The sequence below is a fragment of the Castor canadensis genome, chromosome 12 (assembly GCF_047511655.1).
Source record: "Castor canadensis chromosome 12, mCasCan1.hap1v2, whole genome shotgun sequence".
Classification (NCBI taxonomy): Eukaryota; Metazoa; Chordata; class Mammalia; order Rodentia; family Castoridae; genus Castor; species Castor canadensis.
Window position 1 is genome coordinate 90,362,074 of NC_133397.1, and position 21,027 is coordinate 90,383,100.

General features: G+C 37.9%; 1 pseudogene; it reads right to left on the reverse strand.

Moving 5' to 3' along the window:
• Positions 1-4,440: 4,440 nt before the first annotated feature.
• LOC109677053 (small ribosomal subunit protein uS2-like) overlaps positions 4,441-21,027 on the reverse strand; it is a 41,351-nt pseudogene continuing 24,764 nt past the window's right edge.

Genomic DNA, 21,027 nt, shown 5'->3' on the forward strand with positions numbered 1-21,027 from the left:
GCTTATTCATGTCTGGATCTTTATATTTTCTTAGAATCACACTAATTCATTTTCTAGGAAAACCTTATTATATCAGACAAGAAAGGATTCCAGCTTATCAGAGGCATATCTTAACTGCTAGAATACCACTGTTTACCATCAGGTAGTGGAAGTGAAGTAAAGGTCAAGGCAGCCTTGGGTAGATGTAGAAAAGGTCATTGGGAGTTTATACAGAGGGAATATGTGAGAATGTTATTGTAGGCAGATAGGTAGGCATGAGCAATAATGGACCATGAGACTCCATTCTAAAATTCAGATGACCCATACCCTGGGCCAGTGATTAAGATAATGGCCATGTAATCTTATGTAACCCACCCACATATCAAAGCCAAAGAGGATCAGATAGAAAGGGCAAATAAAATGCTCAGATATGTCCATTCCCACACAAAGGCAGCCTCTGCTCAGTGGCCCAAATCATTTGCAGAGGGCCACAAAAGGAGGGCCCTCAGTTTTGCACCATTCAGTAACTCCACCCTACTGAACAACCGCTTCCATCCACCTTTTGGCTCTTATCCAGCAACATGATGTATCCCTAATAAATGACTCTTGGCTAACTTCTGACTTTTGGTAGTTCTTTGGCTGCATCTGGAGCAGGATCCTTATTTTAGAACTTGTACCTGAGAATCAAGGAGCATCTGGAACAAACTCCCAGAAAATGGACTGATAGGCTATAGAAATGCAAAGTCACTCTGTGTGACTCCTAGAAGAGCAAGCCAAGTTGCTCAACCACTCATGGGCTATGAGGTCAAAGGCAACCATTTCACCTCAGTGAGCATTAATTCAGTTATAGAACAGGATGAGCATTACTTGTCTCCTAGCAATAAAACACTCAGTGCAGTTTGTGACAGAGAGTAAATGTCCTGCATATGGTGGTTATCAAGTCATTTTTATAGTTTCAAAAAAGATGTACAGAAAGGAGGAAATTCAATTTGAACTGTTGTGAGCCAAATATTCAGTAAATTTTGCTTGGGGGACCTAAATCCTATAATAGAATACCTACCACCACTGTCACTACTGTGTGTCTGTAGCATTGCTCACGGCAGCACTTACAGCATACTCACTGTATTCAGTAGTATTCCTGCTCCCACACAAATATACTGCATTTTATTCCCATTACTAAATTAAAGTTTATTTTCCACTTTTTTTTTGATGATGTTAGGTAGTTTGTCCTGGCAAGGTCATTTTCTACTTATCAAAACCCCTTTGGGTTTGTTCGCTCTTTCCAGGTAATTAGAGAGCTCACGTGACTTACTGTGCTATGATACGATGACAAGCCCACGCTGGTTTCATTCATCTCAGGCAGTTTAGCAATGAAGATATCAGATTTTTGAGCCCATGAGTTAGGGTTCATTCACATCTCAATTCATTCACATCTCTTTCTAAGACTGCAGAAGCATGACACATAGCTAGTTCAAGGCTAAAACAGTAGCTTCTTTACATGAACTGATCAAACTAAATAGGGCTACTTAATAAACTTGTGAAACATCCCTGATAGAATCATTATTTTGAAATTTGTTAAACATTTTATGCTTGCATATTAAAGCACAAGTATGTTTAAAACTTTAATTTTATTTAAAAAAAGGTTAAAATGTTAAAAGGTAAGTGATTTACTTTTTTACTTCCTCCTTTATTTATGGAATGGAAGTTTCAAATGAGAAAATGCAATTAGGACTTTCAGAATAGGGATGTGTGGAACATCTTATTCTGTACTGTTTCATATCGAGTTACAACTGTCAGTTTCTTAATTAGTTTTCCTAACACTCCATCTTCTTCCCCAATCCTGACCTGATCCGTATCTGATTTCAGCTTTTCATCACAGGTTACATCAAGGTTCCTGCTGGGTAAAATTCTTTGTTCTCTCATTGAAGGAGAGGTCCAACCTATAACTGTATTTCTCAGATTTCTCTGAGAATATCATCTCCAGAAAAAAATACCAATTCATTTTTATCTAAGCCTAAAACTCAAAAATACCATGAAATAAGACCTTTTACAGTTTGAAATAAGTATTTGTGTTTTTTGGCACTGTAGCTCACAGAATGCCTGGCTCTAATGACAGACTATAGTCATCCAAACTTCTCATTTATGAACACAAAATAGATGATATGTCATTCATAGATTTTTTTTTTGCAGATAATAGTGATGTTTTTAAGATTTAATTTCCTAACCAAATTGTGAAGAATAACTTAATGAATGTCAAGTGGTTAGTATGTGTTGAAATTCTCATGCTTCTAAAGACTTTTTCATTTTCTAATCTTTGTTGGCGCTACAGGTTAAGTTTACCACAAAAATTTTTCTAACATCAAAACTTGTACATCAAAACTTGGCTGGAGTGATTGAGAGTAGAAGGGCTCTTTTGTACATTCAGGCTCTTTCTTCCGTGAGAGATCTCAGACACTGGCTTGTGGCTGGAGGCTCCCTTCCCTTTCCTTTCCTTTTCCATTGCTTAACAATGTTTGGAATTTTCCCCTTGTTCCCCTCATTTTCTTCATTAATGCATTCTGGAAGTTTCCAGTCCCTTCTATATAACAAAAAGACTCGTAATTGATATGGGGAAGGGTCTAAAATGACCTAAGTTCAGCAGAGGCTAACATAAAGGCAATGAAAAGAAAGAGGAGTTTCTCACCTAGTCCAGAACCCTAGAGTTGGGAAGGTCTGTATGACCAGTCCTGGGACACATGTCATTTCCTTGTCAAGTCAGTATCGACTCTGAATGATTCTCTCTGCTCTCTTTTCCTTTCCTGGAAAGATGGCGCAAAACACATTTTGAGTTGGCTCAATCACAAATGAAAGTTTGAGAAAATTCCCCTGCTGGAGAGGAAACTGCTGCAGAAAAAAGGTCTATTCTGGTTTATTCAATCATTGAGATCTGGAGAAAGGGTTGTCTGCACAAATAGTCCAAGTTATGAAGCTAATATAAAGCATTATCCTGTTGACATACCTAGACTATTTAATTTATCCAGTTTAACTGATTTTATTGACTAAAACAGAATTTAATCAAATCTGTCAATTTTTATAGGTGTGGTTTATATTATATTCTGAATTTCCAATGTAAATTTAATATGTAAGTAATTAAACTCATCTCTAAAATTAAAGGAAAACAACAGCCTATCATCAATTACCCTTAGTGAAAATGAGGCATAAATACTTCCCATCTGTTGGGCACCCCAAATTGGAGTCCTGCAGTTCTCACACCTTTTCTAAGGATAACATATCAATGCAACACTTCAAATATGCACAAGTGGGCCACGCCTTGTGCTTCATTGACTCCCCACACTCATTAGGACATGCTACATGCTCATTAACAGAATCTAAGGTTAGATGAGACTAACCTTTCTGGATTTTTGACAAAATCAATCTCAAGTTTCCAGCCATTTCAAATAATCACTGGTATTAATGAGCAATATTTATGCCCACCAGAGAACGGGGCGATGGTCACGTCACATGCCAAAGCCACTCTTTCCCTAAATAATTGGTGGAATTAACTGAAGTCATTTTTCTCATGGCTATTTCTTTGTTAACACATGCTAACTTTGTCAACTTGATTATGTTAGACAAATGTCCAAGTTTAGTGCCATAAATTTGTACAGATTATCGTGTAATATTTTAATCAGAGGGGTTATTGAGACGTCCCCTTTTTATTGCTGACGTTTCTTGTTTGTGTCTCCTGTTATTGCTTGCTAGGAGTTTGTCAATTTTTGACACTGCTGAATGTCTGTAAGACATGATGGAATTCTATTTACTTAAACTCTCCTCTAAAAATTTATTTTTATTTTACTCTATGAGTCTAACTTACTTGTCTTATCCCACTTTCACAGGAGAGATATTTTCAGCTTTTTTCCTTTAGAATATATTAATAAGTAAATATGGTCATATGTGAAATATTATTATAGTAAGTACTTATTGTACTTATAATGGCTTTATATTTTGTTATTTAGCCCTATGTATTTTATAATTTCCATAATGATTTGCTCTTTGACTTTTACCACATCTCCAAATATTTGTCTGTTTCAATGAGTTATTGTTTTCCTTTGCTTTAAGTCGTGTTTTCACTTACACATGGTGATTTTTATTGAGAGTTACACATTGCATTAAAGTAATTTGTAGAACTGAATCGAACCTTTAGGAGATGCTACCTTTCTCCAGAAATGATTGATTTCTGTTTAGGAGCTACCAAGGCTATGGCCATTCACAGTCTTAGATGATTACAAGCCACACAGGAAGACACCCTCACTGTAAGTGCTTGTTCTTTCTGGGTTAGACTTACTGCCATGAAGTCAAGCTTCACGCTTCCACCCGAAGGCCTAGGATGTCTAGAAACCCTGGCATGAATTGCTTTCCATTTTTTTCCTTCAGACTATTAGTCTGATCTCTTTACCTTTCTGGTCACCTCCTCATATATTGTCAACAGTCTTGTGCACAAAGGGTGCCCCAGGGCAGGGCTTGACCATCTTGGTCACCTTCCTGTCTAGGAGCTTGACCCTGTCTGTCCTCACTCTCTAAGTCTAAGTTTAAAAATGGGTCCAGTTTTCTACTTTCTGTCAGGAGCAAGTCTGGTCAGAATCTATTTATTTATTCATTCATTCATTTATTCATATTTGTTCTGTTATTTAGAAATTGGTGTTTATTTCCCATCAGCCTTCTTTCCATTTTGCCTGTTGTCTGCAGAACAATTTCATACCATGTGTGGCTATTCCCCAGCCTTCTGTGGCTGGGCTGTGGGAGCTGCCTACCCAGTGGCTGGTTGGTGCTCCATTCTTTAATAGGGAACTGCTGAGTAGGCTCAGATGGCACCTGCCCACCATCAAACCAGTCTGCAACCTCAGGTTGAGCAGCAGTGAACTTAGGAGCTGGTTTGGTCCATTCACTCTGAAAATCTTTCTTGGTCATAGCATTTTCAGCAGTGAGTGGCCAGCTTTTCCTATTCTGTCTCTACAGGATCTCTATAGAAGTAGATATCAGGCATGACTTCCATAGGTGACAGGACAAGGGACCATGCATGTGCAGAGCTTCCTGGGTCCAGCATCCATCACATCTGATCTACCAAGTGAGCACCCTTATTGTTATCTGAGATGGTGATGTCCACACAGTGCAGGGGAGAATCTTGATTTACAGAGCAATGGTTTGGGATCACAGCAGAAGACATGACTCCTGGAAGGCCTCCTGGATCTGTGAGTGAAGGTTCTAGGAGGGAAGCAACCAACAATCTGAGATGCTCCAATGGCAGCAGCAAACTTTAGCATAGCCTGCTGGCCAGAATTTCTGAAGAACAGGACACTGACTTCAGGACAGTTTGCATGACAACAATGTCAACAGCTGTTGGAGAAGCTCCTCCCAGGTCCTCTTCAGACTTACAGTGTGGACACCATTGTAGGTATATGGTTCTTTTTGGAAGTCAGTCTGTGCCACCTTAAGTGGGTTTCTGCTGTAAGGAATTTGAGGAAATCCTCCTTCATTTGCAGAACACAAGACATTTGAAAGTTTGCCTTTAAGTTACTATGGGTTACTGGAGGTGTGGCCCAAGCGATAAGAGTACCTGCTTTGCAAATGGGAAACCTTGAATTCAAAACCCTAGTCCCTCCAAAAGAACCAAAAAAGTGATAGAAATAAAAAACAATGACTGTGGCTCTGAATTAGGTAGGCTCTGAATCTATTTAGTCTGCCATTCTCCTAAGCAGGATTTTTTTTTTTCTTCACAGTACTTGGTTTTGAACTTAGAGCCTGCCACTTGCTAATCAGGGATTCTACTTGAGTTACACACTCAGCCCTAGCCCTTTTTGCTTTGGTTATTTTTGAGATAGAGTCTCACTTTGTGTCCAGACCAGCCTGGACTGTGATCCTCCTATTTACACATCCCACATAGCTGGGATGACGGGTGTGTGCCACCATGCCCAAATTTTTATTGGCTAAGATATGGCGGGGGGGGGGTCTCACAAATTTTTTGCCCAATCTCCCAATCTCCACCTCCCATGTAGCTAGGATTATAAGTGTGAGTCACCAGTATCTTGCTCCCTAAATAGAATTTGAAGACTTACATATTTCAGTTCTCACCTCTAGATAAACATCCCTATGTCCACCTCACCTTCATCTGTGTTTCTTGTCCAGTAGATGTTTGCCTTTTTATTTATTTATTTATTTATTTTTGGTACAGGGGTTTGAACTCAGGTCCTCATGCTTGCTAAGAAGGTGCTCTATCATTGAGTCATTCCACCAGCCCAGCTGTTTGCTTCTTTGTGTTCTAAGTTGAGCAGAACATGTAATGTGACCCTTTTACTTTTAATACCAGTAAAAATAATACCTCCAATAGGATAAAGAACTCATCAGCAGGTGCTTACATATTGAAACACCTTATTGAATGAAATCTCCAGTTTAGATAGACTTGGCATCAAAGTAGCACACAGAAACAAATTTAAAATATTCTATTATATATCTCTGTCTCTCAAAGTCCTTTAGCCTTACTTGTATCCAGACATTCTCCCTGGCCCAAATTTCTCCTCACATCTCTTTATTCCCTGTCCAGGGACTTTTCTATTATAAAAACATGTACTGCAGATGCTTGCTTTTCTCAAAAATGCAAATTTTTGTAAACATTTGTCATTGAAGCCGCATTATATCTTACAAATGCTGTACTTTTTGGCATGTATTCTTCACTCATCCTTCTCATGAAATGACTCTGTTGTAAACTGTGATATTCTAGATCACTGGTACATACTTTTATTTATTATAAAAGAACCAAATCATCAGAAATAGAAACATTTATATGCTACTTTGCATTTAACCACTGTAAAAATTCCTATACCATGTTTGATGGAAAATGTGATTATTAAGCAAGGATTGCAGAGAGGTTTTAAACAGAACTATGTTTATGAGAAAATCAATCTTTCTTTTTGGCTACCAAATTTTTCATATCTGGGGAATATTTGAAGATGGCAACATGGAAGCAAATTCTTAGATTTGCAGCATGACTTGGGAGCATGAAGAAGGAGCTCCCAGGCCACTCCAGAGAGATGGCATCTCAGCAAAGTCACGTGTAAAATTGAAGGAGACTATAATAGGACTCTTGACAATTCCCTCTAAATATTCATAAATTGTCAAATGGTTAAATTTCACTAATAATTTGAAGATAAAATATTGAACATGGAAAATCCATGACATTTGTGTAAAGCAAAAGAATAATAAGCTTTATTGAATTCTTATTCAATAAAGCTTTCTGCTAGATTCTTTATATAATTATCATATTTAATCTTCACTACAATCTCCATATCACAGCAGCACGTAGAAAGAGAAAATGTCCTCCAGACTGAGTAAAGCAAGCACATTAAGCAGAATCCCAAATTCTATGAGAAAAGAGTATTGTAACAATTGGCCTTCTGGGTTAGACTTATTCCTAATTAAGGCACTTGGGTGCCAATGATTTACTTTGTCTCTCAACCTTACGCAAATTTTTTCCTTCCTGCTCAGTTAAGCTGGTTTCCCAGGTTCCTTTGAAAGTTGGTTTCTCTGTTTACTCAGTCAGAGATACTAGCACAACCTCTGATGCATGGGGATAGAGAAGACTCTCTCTATCTTTCTCTGCTTGTTGTTGATTCTCTGGATGTGACTTTACTCTATCATGAGCCAGGCTTTGGTCATGTAGCCATCCTTGAGGCTCTAGCTGGGTCTGATGATGGTTGCATGGCTTTTCTCCCATGATTCCAGGCTGGCTCTGGTAGTTGCTGCATTATTGTCTCATTCCTTTCCTGGGGAGTAAAGTGTCAGTCTTAGCTGATAAGATGCAGGCATGTCTGTCACAACCCACAACTGGTCTCACTTTCACTATCATTTCTTCCTGGTTTGTTGGAATACCACCTGCTCCATGCGTTTTCTTTGCTTTAGACATCCTGCTGCTACTAATGTTTGAACTACCAGCCCTTCCAAACATCGGTACTTAGTAAAGTTGATGATTTCTGAAAATAACCTGAATGGTACACCTTGTAGCATTCTACAGAGTATATAATTATGATACTGTATTTGGAGGTATATTCTTTGGCACACAAAACCAGGGGAGTTTCACTTCACTCTTTTCACAATAACAATGCCAATAATGAATAAGATAATGAATAGAAACAACCCTTGCCCAGGAAAATGTTCCAGCGAGTAGTATTTGTATAGGAATGGCTTGGAGTTTCATCTGTATCTCTACAAATCTTATCCAGATTTCTGATCAACCTGCTGGCTTTCAGTTTTATATTACATGGAAGCAAAAACTGAAGCCAATAGAAATGAACATCAAAACACCTGCATTGATGTGTCCTTTTTTCCAGGCCAACCATATTACCTATGTTCGGGATTGATTCTCCAACCAAGCATTTTGCAATGTTTGCTTAATGGGTGCTTCTCTGCTATATTTTCACATGTATTTGTCTCTCAGACCTCTGAAAATATAAATGTTACAGGCAGAATGGCCCATTAAAGAGGTTTGTATCCTAATTCCAAGAATCTGAATATTTATCCAACTTGACAAAAAAAGAGTTTGCAATTATAAATAACATTAGAGTTTTAAAAAGGGAAACTATCCTGGATTCATCAGTTAGGCCAAGTATAATCACATAAATTCTTTATTTAATTAATATATTTGAATAACATGTATTAGTTGTAGATGTTAGTGAGGTTCAATGTGATATTTCAACACATGCATATAGTGTGAACTGATCAGAGTAACTAGCATTTCCCTCCTGTCATTTCTTTATGTGTGGCATCTTCTCTTTTGTCTCTTTTAGATTTTTATAAAATTTATAATAGGTTATTATGAACTTTTATCAACACACTGTTCTGTACAGCACTGGGACTTATTCCCTTATTTAATTCTGTTTGGGAACCTGTTATCCAACCTCACATAAGCTTTTAAAAGCAGGACCTGTTACCCAACCTCCCATGAGGCAGAAAGAGAGATTGCAAGCATGAGGAAGTTTCCATACACCTTTTCTGGTTTGCTAATTGGAAGGAAAACATAATGAGAAATGCAGATGAAGAAAATGTAGTATCTATACACAATGGAATTTTATGCAGCTATGAAAAAGAACGAAATGTTATCATTCTCTGGTAAATGGATGGAATTGGAGAACATCATTCTGAGTAAAGTTAGCCTGGCCCAAAAGACCAAAAATCATATGTTCTCCCTCATATGTGGACATTAGATCAAGGGCAAACACAACAATGGGATTGGACTTTGAGCACATGATAAAAGCGAGAGCACACAAAAGGAGGGGTGAGGATAGGTAAGACACCTAAAAAATTAGCTAGCATTTGTTGCCCTTAATGCAGAGAAACTAAAGCAGATACCTTAAAAGCAACTGAGGCCAATAGGAAAAGGGGACCAGTAACTAGAGAAAAGGTTAGATCAAAAGAATTAACCTAGAAGGTAACACCCAAGCACAGGAAATCAATGTGAGTCAACTCTCTGTATAGCTATCCTTATCTCAACTAGCAAAAACCCTTGTTCCTTCCTATTACTGCTTATACTCTCTCTTCAACAAAATTAGAGATAAAGGCAAAATAGTTTCTGCTGGGTATTAAGGGGGTGGGGGGGAGAGAGAGGGGGTGGAGTGGGTGGTAAGGGAGGGGGTGGGGGCAGGGGGGGAGAAATGACCCAAACATTGTATGCACATATGAATAATATAACAATAAAAAAAAAAAAAAGAAATGCAGATAACTTCAAGGAGCGAAGAGAGTTTCTCAACTGTCGGCCAGCAGGAAACAAGGACATGAGACAGAGAGCCACCAGGAAGTGAATTCTGCCAATGATGAGAATGAGCTTCAGGCATATTCTTCCCCAGAGCCTCCAAGCAGCAACACAGTCCTGCCAAACCTTTGATATTGGCCTTCTGAGACCATATACAGAGTACCAATTGGGTCTAACTATATTCCACTTTGACCTACAGCACTGTCGAGTGCTGTGTTTGGCCACTATGTTTGAGACAATCTGTTATGGCAAAATGAACAAAGACAATTTTTCCAAAAAAATACATTCTAAGACAAATCCTCCACTAAATTGAGACCATTAGCTATGGTCCTACTGTTTTTATCTTTCTCATTTTGTCAATATTATAAGAAAGTTCCCTTGCTTACATCCTATATTAGTCAGGGAAGCCTGCTGTAACAAAAATATCACAAGCTATATGGCTTAACAACAACAGAAATTTTTTTTTCACAGTTCTGGAGGTTAAAAGTCCTAGATCAAGGTGTGGGTGGGTTGGGTTTCTCCTGGGACCTCTCTCCCTGGCTTGAAGATGGTTACCTTCTCCCACTGTTCCTCATGTGGCCTTTCTTCTGTGCCTGTCCATCCCTGATATCTTCACTATTGTTTTTAGTTTCTTGTTTTTGTAGGTACTGGGTTTGAACTCAGAGCTTTGCACTTTCTAGGCAGGCACTCTACAGTCTGAACCATGCTTTCAGCCATTTTTCATCTGGTTATTTTTGAGATGGGGTCTCATTTTTTTGTCCAGGGTGGCCCGGACTCCAATCCTCCTATTTATGTCTTAACCGCCACCCCCTCCAAGGCTGGGATGATAGGTGCACCACCACAACCACCTATTGGTTGAGTTGGGGGTCTTGGTCTTGAAACTGCCCAGGCTGTCCTTAAACTGTGATCCTCCTGATCTCAGCCTCCCAAGTAGCAAAGATTATAGGCGCGAGTCTCCAGTACTCAGCTCCTCTTTTCCTTTTCTTACAAAAACTCAAGTTCTACTGGATTAGGGCTCTGCCCATACAACAAAATTAACCTTAAAATGCCTTCTGAAAGTGCTATTTCCAAATACAGTCACTTACAGATTGTGGGAGTGAAGGGATCTTAGAAACCATTTTGCTGCTACAGAAGAATATGTAAGAGAAAAGACTTATTTGACTCACAGAGGATCTCTGCCACATTCCAGTACCAGCTCTTTGCTGAGAGAACTCTTGAAGCCACAAGATTTTTAAATTATAAAACCTCAGTATCAAGCCTTGCCCATTTTGCACTTCCTCATAGAGATATTTATTTACAGCAAAGTGCTTGTCTGAATTTAAAAAAAAAAGCTACGCATTGAGCAAGAATTTCCAGTTCCTTTCTTTGTATGCTAAATTACATTATAAATATTTAAAATTTTTCACTGCAGAACAACGTTGATCTCCTATAAAATTTGATTTAAAAATCTATGTGAATTGACCAACAAACAGTAAATTAAATTGAGAACATATTTATTGTATATAAGGGACAAAAAATTGTGTATAAAGCAGTTTGAATGATAACTAAAAAGTAGAACTTAGGCAGCTTTCTGCCATGACAAGCTCAGGGAACTAGAAGTAAGATGCAAACCAGAGTGGGAGATTTTCTGAATGTGAATAACCCTGAAAGCACTTTTGTTATCCTCACAGAAAACTCACAAGATATTTTAGAATGACCATCCATGGCACTAGCAGTGGAGTTATAAATGAGCAAGTGAGCACCAAATTAAGATAAATTGTCTTTGATTAACAATAAATAAATGAGTTGCGATATACTGCCCTTCCAAACATGTGACCAAATACCTCATTCTGAGAATTTCTTCCCAGGGCAGACAAATAAAAGTCACAAAGTTATTGCCAGCCCTCATGTCTTAAAAAAAAATTTTAAGGCATTTTTAAAAAATTTTACAGATAATGCTAGAAGATACCATCTCAGTTACCTAGAATGTTTTATTTTTTATGAGCACTTTTTACTTTGTGATGATGAGTAACTGCCTCTTCACTAGGATAAAGTAATAGTGTCTATGGGGTTGCTACTCTTCACATAGTAGCTTCTTCCCCTGGCCTCCCAGCAATTCAAGCAGTCACTCAATGAACCCAGATGTCCAAATCAGCACTTTCCCCAGGCAACCCCCACTCATCTCTCCTTCCACGCTGTTCACAGGTAGTCATGGCTTTATTTTTTTTCTTCATCAGCATGAGTTTTCTGAAGGAGAGATTTCCATGGATAAGAGAGGGGATGGGATGAACTTTTCAATTATTTCCTTTTAAGATACCTAACTCCTTCTGACATTGAAACTACAGGTGTAGTTAACTCATATTCCCATAGTCCTTCATGGCATGTGGGGTCACAGGCTAGCATTCCCACAACTATTGATATATTAATGAGATAAGTAGTTAGGCAAAACTGGACTTTCTTTCATCCAAACGCAAGGAGAAAACAATGCCAAAAAGAAAGGGCATTTAAAGGCCTTACGTAATTTTGTAAAGATAGATAAATACACTGAATTCATCTATGCACAAACAAAAAGAGAGTGAGCCAAAGCTATGAAAAATGTAATCTTTCCTTAATTAAATAAAAGTATATTCACAACTAACATACTCAAATGCAACTTTGATAGGTTATGCATGGTTGTGCCCTCTCTGTCTCAAATGGTATTAAGGTATACCTAAAAATATTTCAAACTGTTTTAAATATACAGATAACATGGAAAAGTCCCTTCAACATATACAAACAGCAATTTAGAAAAGCATGCAGTATGTGGCAATCACAATGATAACTAGGAAGTGGAAAACATATTTTTGGTATTCAAACTTTGGGGGGTTAGTTGAAATGTTGAACTTAAACAATGGTGATCAGAGCTATTAATTTTATGAATCATGTGGAAGTGAAACTTCTGATGCTATTTTCTTTTGCTTCTAATCCTACCCTCAGCTTATCTAGAATGTGAGCCACATTTGATGACTGCTGAACATATTTTCTCATGGAGGATTTGAGGGGCCACATTTGCCCCTGGAGCCTGATGGCCCCCAGTATTACCAGACTTACTCTGTCTGAGCAATGGATCTTTGTCTTACAATTTCAAAGTGTGAAAGTCACCGACAACAGGTGAAGGAAAAAGGAGAGGTTTATTATGCAGAGAAGAAAAGAAAAGGAAGCCCCTCAGGCTTAGAAAGGCTGAACCAAAGAAGTGACCTGGTCTGGGGTTTTTATCCATTTTCTCCAGTACTTTGTTGAATTTCTATGCTAATTAGGTGTGCAGAAAGCAGCATTCCTGTCGGCTGTGCCTGCAACATACTGATTGGTTGTGCCCTAGACCTTACAGTGTTTTCATTGTGTTCCATCTGCTTTTCCTTCTTTCTATCTTTTAAGGTTACAGGGAGGACATAATGGAGGTTTTCAGGGGAACTTCTGACCTAGCTATACTGTCTAATTCAGCTAATTGGATAGCCTACTTGCTCACCAGCATAGTCTGTGCACAGAACCCAGACCAGCCACTACCAAAGGCAGGGTGAGCAAGTAGATGGTTTAGTGTTGGTCTTGAGAGCCATGGAAATTGTGTAGGAAGTGTGCAAAGTTAAGGACATCTTGTTGTTATCTTGCATTCCCCTGCAGAAAGAGGAAATATGGTCCATTTTCTTGAAGTTCTCAGCTGACTGCCTGCTCTTTAGTGTCTGTTGCCTTTAGGAATTGGGGAGATAGTGACAGGTACACACTCACACAGATGCACAATGAAAACAAGATCTAAATGACACAATAAAGAAACCTGCATCTGTTTAGGATAAACTTTGTGCCATTAGGTGTGTGGTGAATGGAAGAGGTAGAAAGAAAGTGCAGACTTATGCAGCTGTTCCTTTTTCCTAGTTAATTATTCAGACTTTTTCCATCTGAGATTCTATAGAATGCAGATTTTAATTGACAATTGTATACTGTCATTGGATGGTTTAAGATACATATATATGTAACATGATTAGAATTTTTATGAATGGTTGCTTCATTTTTGGTAAAGAAACAAAATGACACATTGGAAAGATTTTGGTGCCAACAGTGGCCAATTAAACATACAGAACAAGGGCAGACATTTTACTACAGAGAGGTGAATGAACATATATATTAGACAGGCAATAATCTTTATGAGAGGCCCAGAAATTGCATGGGTCACCTTGCAGTCTGATGGGGCCAGTGACTCTTATATTTTGGGGCTTTGGAAACAGAGGGTAAATGATCAGTATAATTTACCAAGGTCAATACATTTTCCTGATCCCCATGAGAGTAAATATTAGTCTGCCATGGTTCAGGTGGCTGGAGGCAGATCTTGGAAAACTTAGAGAAGCTGAGTATAAGAAGCTGGGCCCAACTGTAATGAGACAAGCTGTCCACTTTTATCTATCTTCTCCATTGAAGAAAATAGTAGAAGTAAGTTTAATAAATAGATTAGGATATCAGTCAGAGTTCTCTGGAGACTCAGAATCAACAGGATATCTGTATCTCTGTCTATCTACATCATTTCTATCTATATATGTATATACTTACACACTGTATGTACATGTACATTTACATATATAAAGAGAGAGAATTATTTTAGAAAATTGGCTCAGAAAATTGTGGGGTCTGGCAAGTATAAAATCTCCAGAGCAGGCCAACAAGCAGAAGACATAGTGCAAATTTGCAATTCAAATTCAAACACCATCCACTGTCAGAGTTCTTGCTTGCTTTGGGTCAGTCTTTTTCCCTGATGGCCTTCAACTGACTAGATGACATCCGCCCACATTATGAAGGGTCAGCTTTACTCAAAAACTACTGACTTAAATGATGACCATCCAAAAAATACATTCACTGAAACTTCCAAGTTCAACTAAATATCTGCATACCTCAGTGTAACCAATTTAACACATAAAATAAATCATCACCATTACCTTTGTTCTATGTTACAATCCACTAAAAAAGTAGTTTATTACTAGTTTTTACAATTAAATAGAAAGGAATGAAGAGAGAGGGAGAAAGAAATTGAAGGAAAGAAGAGAGGAAGGAAAAGATAAAAAGGAAGACAACAAAAATAACAAGCCAAAATGATATTCAAGATCTTTAAGAAATGTTTAGAAATCTGCAAAGACAAATAGTTTTTTAATTACAGAAAATCTACCTTAGAAATTTATACTCAATGGAAAAGATCACCAAAGACAATTTCCCCAATGCATGTTTTTTTAAAAAGTAATTTGTGACAAGCCTGTCAAAATGTTCCCCATGTCTTTAATTCTATGCAAATATTCATCCTGACTGTAGGTAGAAAGAAACATATTTGCTTGCCTGTTGATTTTATAAAGTTTACTCCTTACCTCTTACCCCCATCCCAACACCTCCAATGTAGGTCTCCTATTCACACCAGCAGAGTGGGGAGAAGCAGGCATACAACAGCCAAAGAATTAAATGCTTTGGGAATGGAAAAGGGGTATAGTAATCAATTCTGAAGAAGTCCCCAGGGACTCATTAACTCCCAAGCAATTTCATAGAAGAGATGCCTGACAAAGAGCACTTAAAACCGGATAGGACATGCGTGAAATCTAGCACCTCAATTACACGCTATCCTGAGAGCAGAGCAGAGTGGCAATGGTTAAAGCTTTTAGTGAGGCAGGCCATGGTGGGCTGCAAAGCTGGCACAATGTACTCTCACTGCACAGAAGTGGGTTGGGTCACAGTGAAGTGTTCCAACATGAGGCCTCCTAAAAGGCCAATCCATAACTTCCAGCTGGTGTTGCTGAGCTGGGCAGGTAGGAGGCAAGTGAGATTCCATCAGCCCCTACATTTTGTGCTCTGCACAGCGTATATCCCTCTCCAGGCTGAATTTATGACCTTTCTGTCAACTACTTCTTTAATGCATAAGGCTGGATATCAGGGGTATGATTCAGACACTCAAGAGTTTGAATCCCTACTATTGCTCGGACATGCAGGGGGGAGCTGACATTCAGCATACGATGTTATAATTTAAAGTCTAGCAGACCTGGTAGCAAGTATCTCACAGCTGGAATGCTTTCTGTCATCCTTCCTCTTCTATGTAAAAGGAAGTTATGATGTGTCAGACCCCAAGAGAAACATTTAAGAGATAAGCAGTACCAATTTTTAAATTTTTTTCAATGAAAGACTTTTCCTTTTCCATTTCATGGGAATGGATTTTGTTAACCAAGTATGGATCTAAGATATAAAGAAGCTGTTGCAGAATTTTCCCAGGATATTTATGCAATCAGGAATGTTAAAAAACATTTTATTATTAACGAGATAAAAAAATCTAAAATTACCAGGCCTTGCAGCATTTAAAGAAAATAACATTTGGGGCTGGGAATGTGCCCAGCTTCATCCCCAGTTATCCATCCTCACTCCCAAAAAAACCCCTAGAAAGTAATGTCTATGAATACAAATAAAATCCACATCGCAAGGAATTCTCCCCTATGCAGGTGGAGAGGTAGCACGGTTTTGTATTCATTCTTCCTAGGATTTGAAGGAGTGAGTGAGAAGGTCTCATATGTGGGCCTGGACTATTCTTTCATGTTTTCAGATCATGGCCCCTTGTGGACCTCTGCTGCCAGGAAGATGCCACCAATGACATGTAACTAAGGCTTCTAAGGCAGCAGGGGCCAACAAATTGTAAGAGCCAAGTCTCCTTCACTGTGTTAAAACGAAACCAAGGTCTCAGCAGTAGGGCAAGAAGCAGATTCACTACCACTCGTGTGGCTGGCCTTTTCCTGGGGCACCAAAGCAGATGTATTGCTACCTCATGTTAAACAATATCCCTTGTGAAATCACATGTTCTGAATTTGCCCCTCACTCTGAAGATTCAGACCCTACATATCTTCTACAGTTGTTGGACCATTTTATTGTCCTCCCAATCTTCCTTTCACCAAAGTCTTCTTCAGAGGGGAAAATACTAAACCCAAGATTGTATTGCAAAGGCAGTGTTCAATGACAACTCAAGGAAGATAACAGCTGCATCTATACACATTTATTAATGACTTAAAATTTCTTCCAGGTACCATGTTTCAAAATGTATGATGTATTATAAGAAATGTTCCAAGATCAAATAAAGTTGGAGCATGCTGTATTACCAATGGCCTTTGGTTACACACCTGGAGCTCTGAGCACTGCCTTACAAAGAAACTCATTTGACTTTTATTAAGACAGACTTTAAAAACTTATTTGACAGCATGCCCCTGTTTCTAGTTTCTATCTTTCATTTTTTTGCAGTGTCTGTACTAAGGCACTCATACTGCATAGAACAGAATTTGGCAAACAATACCTTAGGAATATTCTAGCCCAATTTTGATAACAAAAACTTCTTACTTCTAGAAAAAAGTAAACAAGGCTTTGAAGTCATTCACTCTGTTTTTTTAATCAGCATCAAGCCAGTTTTCTCAGTGGCAAGTGTATGAGTCAAGGGGTGCAAAACCATAGATCTTTTTGGCAGGTGTGGTGTTATGCCAAAGACCAGGACTCTTACCAAGGGCACCTCTGCCAGAACCGTAGTGTAGGGGAAGAGCTAGTGTGATACGATCCCGCCACTGCAAACAAAAAAAGAAAAAGGAAGAAAGAAAGAATGAAAAAGACCAATAATGGAGAAATCTAATTTTTAAATTCGAGGGGAAAGACATCTTATACATAAGTACCCTTCATCCCTCACTTACATAAATAAAATGAATTTTAAAAAATACTTTGGGGTTGAATCTAACCCATGAGTTACCAGGTTATATTCTTCTGTCTGGGTTCATGGTTGGGAAGTAAAGAGAAAATTAAAGCTGTGTTCTCAGCTGCTGCTTGCTTTCAAGTACCGTATGCAATCTGCTTATCAAAGTAAGCAGCATGATATTATTGCTGCAAGAGTTTATAGTTTAGCTCTGGTTACAGAGGGACTGTGTGGTAAGTATCCACAGGCACTTAGACTCTCATGTCCAATGTTTTCAAGCTGTTTAAGTCAAATAATCAATGCTTTAGGCCATACCTCCTCTGGCGATGTTAAAGATTAGTTTTGTTGGAACTATAATTAAGAATACAATTCAATGATAAACTTGACAATCATGCTATTATTTTAAAAGGCTAATCCCTAATACATTATTATCAAGAACAATGACCATACTCTTTTAGGGAATTCTGCAGTTCAAGGGAAGTTTCAATATTGGTTTGAGTCACACTGGAATTATTTAAAACCCTGACAGAAAATGTGCATCAAAGGTATTACCTCTCAGTGATCTATAGGGTCTGTCCTTCACCACAATTCTACTGTGCAATATTTCCACTCTGCAACCCAACCTATGATCCCAGAGAGTTCAGCTAATACACACATACACACATACACACACACACATACACATATATTATGTGTGTATATTATGTTACATATATATTCCATAAAAATAATTTTATTTAACACTGATACTGGTTATACATTAAAATATAGGTCTTATGCTAATGCCAAAATAATATTCTTGACTGTCATTCTCCATTAGCATGTAATTTATACTAACAATCTGATACTTCATGAAATATATTTATCTTCTACTATTTGTACTTCCAGGAGATGTCAATGAAAAAAATGACTTCTATTAATGTTGCTTGTTTTTTGTTGATGGACAATCCTACATTTTATTTTTTGTCTTATTTTATGAAAGATGTGAATCTGAAAATTTTAGCTATAATTTTATTTCTTATAAAACACATTACATTTCTTGAGACTGATAAGGTGGGTGTTAATTTTTATCTTTAAAAAGGAAAATGCTTTCCTTTTGAGAAGGATAAATCCACTCTGAATATTTTTTCTTTTAGACTTCAGGTTTTACATAGAGAATTTAGTGAGTTGGGATACAAATATAGAAAACTTGAATTTTTTTCTTATAATTTTGTACTCGATTTAATAATTCTTCAATTGATTTTCTGTTTTCTCTACCATATAAGAAAGATGAGTTTTGAAAGAGCAAAAATGATCCACTTTCCTTATCTACCCTTTAAGAGAACAAAGGGTTTTGTTTTGTGTTTGTGTTTGTTTTTTCCATCCTGAAGACATCAAAGAGCAAGAGGAGTGCTTGGCTGGCTCAGCTCAGGAAGGATGGGAAGAGGCAGATTTTTGGCAGTACTGAATGTGTTAATCTGCAGTGAAATTAGCGATTTAAAAAAGTATTTCTCAGCTGCACATCAGAAAAAAAATTTATGGGTCTAATTTTCCTTTGGAAATTTAAAATGTTACAAACTCGTAAGATATAATTATCCAAGTTTTTCCACCCCATACTCACCAGGCCCACAGAAAGGAGTGGGAATTATGTATGGATGTAAATGGGATGACTACTGCAAGAATTTAGAAACATTTCAATAAACATACTTGCAAATATTTTCGGTATTTTAAAAAAGTAGGACACATATGTTAAACTCAAGTGAAGAGGGCCTAAAAGGGAATCTCCAAGTGCGCAGTTTGCTTCTATATTTGTGTGAACCATTTGGTTAAGTATTTTACAAAATATCTACACTTTATTTTCCAGTCCTTCTGGAATTTTCAAAATACTGTATATCCTACAATAGACTTTTCAACATATGTGTGAGCTGTAGTGTGAAAATAATTGTGGAAATAATTCTAGAGCTATATAATCCCACAACCTACTTGCCTTGAATTGGCTGCATGTGTTTTTCATGTAAGTATGCACAGAAAATGATGAAGTGTTTCACACAAAACTCGTTTCGTTCTAAAAGCATCTCTGCGATTGGGAAGGCTTTGCCAACCCTGAGGAAATTAGCAAAGATAACATTTAATAACATCCACCATGAGGTAATCTTACTTTGTCAGATTTCTTTAAAGGACTTAGAGTTGGGGTGAAGTACAGAGAGAAGTGTTTTGTTCAAGCATTCCTCTTTAAATGCATTTGTTAGTAGGGAATTCTCTGCATACTGAACGTGTTAAATATTTTCAAAAATGAAATGCTTCATGGTCTTTCTAGAAAAATACATTGCTAGTGAGGGACTCCTGTTTTGTTTCATCCTGTCTCAGGTTCTGGGGTCCTCCTATACCTCTCTTCTCAGAAGTTGCTAAAAGGAGTTTTAAAATAGCCCAGGCTTTTCTTCAAGCTTCTCTTCCTTAAATCTTCTCCTCCTCCAGCTTTTCTTTACCCACTTAAGATGTTATAAAAATTAGCAAAGAAAAAACTAGCACTCAGCATAACTATACACATTTGGGTGCTAAATAAATACTTTTGATGGTGATGAATGTTGGCAAGTCTCCATGGAAGAAAAACCTTACACAAAAGATGTTATAATTATTATGTTTAAATGATTATGCTATAATTATTATGTTAAAAATCTCCCATGCACTCAGAGCTGCTCAGCAGTGGCAGGGCTGTGACATTCCCATTGAGCCTTATCTATTGCTAAGGCACTTGCTACCTTCCCAGGAAACCATGCAAAGACAGTGGTGTGGCCCAGCCAGAGCAAATCTGAGTCATGGGAGAAGGTTCTGGAAGGCTCTGCTCTCTCCTTTCCCCATTCTGGGAGACTCCTGGTCACCAAGAGATCATACTTTCTAATTTTGCTGCAAGGTTTTCTCTTTTTTCTTAACCACCTGCTATAAAAGATTTCAGTACTTTTATTCACACCAGTTTAAATGAAGCTCAAAATTCCCTGCCTCTTTTGGGTTAAGTAACTTTTTATAGGGACGATGATAAAATTTGAATAAATGGTGAGTATTTTTTTAATCAATAGACTAAGTTTCCCTAAGGAAAATCTTTGGATTCTGGTGCTAGGAATCACCTACAGATAATTACATATTCTACTACTTTTTTTTCTCCTGATGTTTTGTAGATTAAAACTAACAGAGAGGCAGGGTAACTTTGATAGCATGTATGTGTGTACACTGATGGTCTTTTACTGTCCTTTGAATCTTCTCCAGAAGAACGGCAAAGGCTGAGTTCAGCCAGGTTTTCAGTTCTAAGATAACAAATACTTGAAAGTCCATTGCCTGCTCTGCCTGTGCCAGGAGGATTTCCAAGATGTGTCTGGACAGGAAACTTGGAGCTTATCCAGGATGCATTGAAGTGTCATTTATTCCTTACAACTGAAAATTACTAATACCCTTCATTTCTATGAATGCCAATGCATTTGAAAAGTACACAAAGAGAGGTGCAGTTTGGAATGCCATGCGTCAGCTGCCTGTGTTTCTGACCTGGGGGATAACATGGGAGGGAGCACAGATGTGAGGTCTTGATTCAAACAGAACAGAGTTCTCC